At 42.3% G+C, this 6119-nt stretch overlaps 1 pseudogene; it reads right to left on the bottom strand.

Annotated features, from left to right (window-relative positions):
• Positions 1–676: 676 nt before the first annotated feature.
• On the bottom strand, positions 677–2488 carry LOC149984682 (E3 SUMO-protein ligase ZBED1-like; annotated as a pseudogene).
• Positions 2489–6119: the final 3631 nt, after the last annotated feature.

Genomic DNA, 6119 nt, shown 5'->3' with positions numbered 1-6119 from the left:
TATCACGATATACTTACTGTACCATTTAAAAAATATAATTTTAAGAGCACTTCGAACTTAATAAATAACAAAATATTGCTTTTAACCTTATAGAAACAGAAAAGGGGCATTGCACATATATATCTGTTTCTACTTCTGTGGTAAACCGGTGCAAACATGAAACATAAACAAAGGTGTATGAGTTAAATAAATATGCACAAAACATTTTTTAAGTACTCAGGATGTAAAGAAAATTAAAACAGATTTTTAAAACCGTTTTCCTGCCAAATATAAGAAGTGCGGTCATTTTTCAGCATAGCACCGGTCATTATGAATTCAAGTTGTAAACCTTTTCAAACTAACTTCTTCAAGCATTAACCAGACAGTCTGTATGTTCCTCAGTTCACCATGTAACATCTCACAACCTCCCTCTTCACAAGTTCTGCACCAGGATCACCGGCCTATTGACATTTTCTGGATTCAAAGTTGCACTGTGGCATGTGACCACATTTGCCCCAGTGCTAAATGCTCTCTGAGGGCCTGTGGCAGGGATGCAGAAGTATTTATTTGTCAGACAACTCACTTGTGGGAAGTTGGATGTGTGAACTCGCCACCACTCCAAAGGATCAGCCTGACTGTCTGCTGCCATCAGAGTGTAGCTGTCCAGCTCTTTCTCCATGACCCTGTCTCTGGGTTCTTAAGGCAGGCGCACTACTAGAAGCACCCGGCTCTTCTTGAACTTTTTTGCTGATTGTGGAGAGGTGGCAGCTTCTTTCTCTCTCTCACTCTGGTCGTCTTCAAGAGAGAAGTCTTCCACGGCTGTGTTCCCTACCAGGAGGGCTTCTGTCTCGGAGGCAGCTCTCACCTCCACCAGCTTCTCAGTGGTCATGTAGGTGGTCTTGAACCTTGGGTCCAGAAAGGTAACCATGGTGAGCAGCTGTTTCAGGGTCGGTGTATTTGTCATTCAGGTAACTGAGGACCCTCATCTTAATCTCTTGAGTCATTTTGGCTTCGCCCTCATTTGATTTCAGAACCTCCGTCTTGAACAAATGGAGGACGGGCTTCAGATAGGACACACTCACGTAGGTCTCTCCTGACGGGGCATCTGTGAAATCCTGGAGGGGCTTAAGTGCTGCCGTGATAGATTCAAAGACATTAATGTCTTGCCAGAAGGGTGCAAGGTGCCATGTTTTTTGTCTGCTGCCAGGACTTGTGTGATGGCCTTTTCTTTCTTTTTTCTTTTTGTTTGTGTCTTGGCCTTTTCCTGCTCCAGGACTATTTCCATCATCTGCAGTCGAGATCCCCACCTTGTCGGGGATTCCATGATGAGCTTGTGGAGGGGCAGGCTCAGTTTATCCTGTGCACTTTGTCAAGGCCTTCTGCTTCTTCCAACTATAGGAAAATGTGCTGACCACTTTCTTGCACACTCCCGAGGCCAGGAAAACCCGAAGTTCGTTTTGGACACTCCTCTCTGAAAAATAATAATTGCATATGAATCACAATTACTCAATAGAAATAACATTGCATCTCCTGTAATTACAACAATTTACAGCATGGACACTGGATATGATTACACATTTAATCCATCTATAGATTTACATAGAGAGCTATGTTGCTTTAGAAAATGGGATAATTTATTGAGTAGGCTATTTATTATTGAAAGAGAGAGGATAGATTAATATATTGAAACCATAGGCTAATGTCTCAATTATAAATCAAATCAATGTAATCAATGAAATGTTTGGATATTGCACACATTTACAAATGACAAATATTACAGATTTGCATAGCTGTATATATTCGGCTTAATGTATAAAAAATGATCAGGCAGTGTAGACAGCTATAACTTTAAACAGAGGAGATAATTAATACAATACTTATTCTGCATTTTAAGTTATGTTGTTTTTAAGTTATGTAATTTTGGGATGTTGAAACTTACCAATAGCAATGTGTAGCCTGCCCGAAACACCCTAGTCTTGTCCATTTGTTCAGCTCCAATGACCATGAAAGTGCCTCCCTCAGCCCAGCTGCAGTTATTTCTCCGGTGTGGTCGTCTGGGAAATAAGAGGTCTGAAGGCATTTGCTTGGCAGCTTCCAGTTGTCGTCAATGCAATGACTCGTGAGGCTAATGTATGGCTCTGTTGTCCGGCTTGACCATAAGTCTTCAGTGGTAGAGAAGAATGCAGTGTTACGGATTTGGTTAGCAACTCTGTCCTGCTTTTCTGTTGAGAGTTCTGGTAGACATGTTTTGCTGAAGTATTTCTGTTTTGGGATCTCGTATCTTACATCTATAGTTCAAATCAACTTTCTGAAACCGTCTTTCTACACAGTTTGAATTGGTTCCATGTCTTTCGCGATGTGATACGTAATTGGACTTATCTCATTCCACTTCTTGCTCTCCTTGTCATAGGGAGTACCACTAACGAATGATGCCTTGACTGATAGCTGAGTGCGGGTCTGGCTTGAAGATGTCTTGGGACTTGCTCTGTTGCTCCGGGCTTTGTTGCATGTATTCGGATAGATTCTTCATATTTGCGCACGTAGGGTTTTCGGGTGGTGAAAAATATTGCTGGTGTTTCCACCTTTGGCTTGCACAATGCGTCGACAGAACTTACACAGTACCTTTTGTTGGTCGAGGTCGGATACCTTAAAGCCAAACCAGTCCCAAACGACAGAGGAGGCCCCCTACACACAGACTGTGTGTAACATCCATGCTTCTTGTTTTTTCTTTGCTTAAACAGGCTGTTTTTAGTACAAGATAAAGAATTTGAACTAGCCCACTAGGCTGGATAATTCCTAAACAAAAATTCCTTATTTCATACATTCATTCATTTATCATGATATGCACAACATGGCAAAATCCATATCATGTCACAATGTCATAGCGATATTCACGTTCAAACAGGTATACCACCCACCCCTAGTGTGTGAGTGTGAGTTCTCTATTAATGTGTGTGTGTGTGTGAGTTCTCTATTAATGTGTGTGTGTGTGTGTGTGTGTGTGTGTGTGTGTGTGTGTGTGTGGCTGGTCCATTGTTGTATCAGACCTGGGCTCTATACGTCAACCCTCACTCACTCCTTCTCAGAGACAGATGGGAATTCTCCCAATCCTGGATGTGCCACAGGCATCCATCACTGCTCTCCAGTTTTCCTGTGATTTATGTCGGCCTCTCGTGGTGCCACACGACTGTCCGGTAGAGGCCGACCATGGCCGCTCCATCACCCCAGCCTGTCCTTTTGCTGATACACTGTGGTATTAACCACTGCCTACTGACATCCAAGAGATCAGCTCTGGGAACAGGTTGGTGGTGTGTGCACTATGTGTATTGGTGTGTGTGAGAGAGTGTATTCGTTTGTTTACTTACAAACTAATACGCATTTAAGTGTGTGTGTGTATGTGTATGTGTATGTATGTGTGTATGTGTGTATGTGTGTGCGTGCGTGCGTGTGTGCGTGCTTGTGCGTGTGTGTGAGCTCATCTGTATGCATGCTCTGTGTGCATGGTGAGTCATTGAGTCCTGAGCTCTGCTTGTTTTGGAGCGCCGTCCGTCCGTTTACCACAAAGAGGATTTTACTCCAAACCGCTTAGAATCATACACACACTCAAGCACTCACACACACAGTCACATAACCACACAAAGCTTAAAATCACTTCTGCTTTGAAGTGTTCTAATCCTCCCTCTACCTTCAAACAACCCCTCCTGAATCTGGCCAGACCAAACTGCTCACGCCAGCCAGATTCAGCTCCACAGCTCATTGTGAACACATTTTATTTGCATTAGCAGATGAGCCTAGGTCCTGGATGTCATTTGATAGAAACTCTCACTGGTCTGGGTTCTATTCTAGTGACTGGCACGAGAGTATGTGTGTGTGTGTGTGTGTGAGTAGTCTGTATTTGGATAAAAATAAGTGAGTAAATTTAGTAGTACACAGAACTACATACTGTAACTCTGTTCAGTGCACAGTGGAACTGCTACATTAGTGAGTCAATGAGCCTACACCCACATGTACAGGACTACCTTCATGTATGACTGCCCCAGTAAATCTCAGAATAATATATTTTATAGACTCTTCTTAACACACAGTTATTGTAAAGATTTATTAGCTTCTTCTCCACTGTACTCATCAAATCTTACTTTAATAGGGGTCACTTGCTTCCTATCTCTCTCTGTCTCTGTCTCTCTCTCTCTCTCTCTCTCTCTCTCTCTCTCTTTAGCTCTTTCTCTCCCTCCCTTGCTCTCTCTCCCTCTCTCTCCACCATTCCCGTGCCAGATGGGATCCGTGGTGAGTCATAGGAGAGCTTCCATTGTTTGGATTTGGCCTGTCACTGGAGAGGGCCATGGGCACCGTAACTGAATTTTCACATAGAAACATGATTCTAGAGTGAACTCCAGTTCCCTATTCCAAGTATACAATATATTACAATATATTTATATTTGAAGTTACTACAGTGTAACATTGGACCCTGTTAAGCCCCGTCTCTCAGTGAGGTACTTTGAAAGTTCCCATTGAAGGAACAAATAATGAAACACCCAACACTATCCATGTTTGGAATTGTCTTTGAAAATGTGAAAGTAAGATAAAGTAATATTATACTAATAAAGACAGAAACAACGAATAGCCTATGCTACGCTATTCAAGTCTGTTTTTAAATCATTTGTTTATATATACATTGGCAAGAAAAAAGTACGTGAACCTTTTGGAATTACCTGAATTTCTGCATAAACTGGTCATCAAATTTGATCTGATCTTCATCTAAGTCACAACAATAGACAAACAGTGTGCTTAAACTAATAGGTTGTAAAAAAGTATGTGAACCCCTAGGCTAATGACTTCTCGAAATGCTAATTGGAGTCAGGAGTCAGCTAACCTGGAGTCCAATCAATGAGACGAGATTGGAGATGTTGGATAAAGCTGCCTCGCGCATAAAAAACACTCACAAAATTTGAGTTTGTTATTCACAAGAAGCATTGCCTGATGTGAACCATGCCTTGAACAAAATAAATCTCAGAAGACCTAAGATTAACCAGGTAGGCAAGATGAGAACAAGTTCTCATTTACAATTGCGACCTGGCCAAGATAAAGCAAAGCAGTTCGACACACACAACAACACAGAGTTACACATGTAGTAAAACAAACATACAGTCAATAATACAATAGAAAAATACGTTTATATACAATGTGGGTGAGATAAGGTGAGGTGAGATAAGGGAGGTAAAGGCAAAAAAAGGCCATGGTGGTGAAGTAAATACAATATAGCAAGTAAAACACTGGAATGGTAGATTTGCAGTGGAAGAATGTGCAAAGTAGAAATATAAATAATGGGGTTCAAAGGAGCAAAATAAATAAATAATAACAGTAGGGGTTGAGGTAGTTGTTTGGGCTAAATTATAGATGGGCTATGTACAGGTGCAATAATCTATGAGCTGCTCTGACAGCTGGTGCTTAAAGCTAGTGAGGGAGATAAGTGTTTCCAGTTTCAGAGATTTTTGTCGTTCGTTCCAGTCATTGGCAGCAGAGAACTGGAAGGAGAGGCGGCCAAAGGAGGAATTGGTTTTGGGGGTGACCAGAGAGATATACCTGCTGGAGCGCGTGCTACAGGTGGGTGCTTCTATGGTGACCAGCGAGCTGAGATAAGGGGGGACTTTACCTAGCAGGGTCTTGTAGATGACCTGGAGCCAGTGGGTTTGGTGATGAGTATGAAGCGAGGGCCAGCCAACGAGAGCGTACAGGTCGCAGTGGTGGGTAGTATATGGGGCTTTGGTGACAAAACGGATGGCACTGTGATAGACTGCATCCAATTTATTGAGTAGGGTATTGGAGGATATTTTGTAAATGACATCGCCAAAGTCGAGGATCGGTAGGATGGTCAGTTTTACGAGGGTATGTTTGGCAGCATGAGTGAAGGATGCTTTGTTGCGAAATAGGAAGCCAATTCTAGATTTAACTTTGGATTGGAGATGTTTGATGTGAGTCTGGAAGGAGAGTTTACAGTCTAACCAGACACCTAGGTATTTGTAGTTGTCCACATATTCTAAGTCAGAACCGTCCAGAGTAGTGATGCTGGATGGGCGGGCAGGTGCATGCAGCGATCGGTTGAAGAGCATGCATTTAGTTTTACTTGTATTTAAGAGCAGTTG

The sequence above is a fragment of the Oncorhynchus mykiss genome, chromosome 3 (assembly GCF_057628025.1).
Source record: "Oncorhynchus mykiss isolate SJ-2025 chromosome 3, ASM5762802v1, whole genome shotgun sequence".
Classification (NCBI taxonomy): Eukaryota; Metazoa; Chordata; class Actinopteri; order Salmoniformes; family Salmonidae; genus Oncorhynchus; species Oncorhynchus mykiss.
Note: the sequence above shows the minus strand (reverse complement) of the source record. Positions and strands in the feature narration are given on the sequence as shown.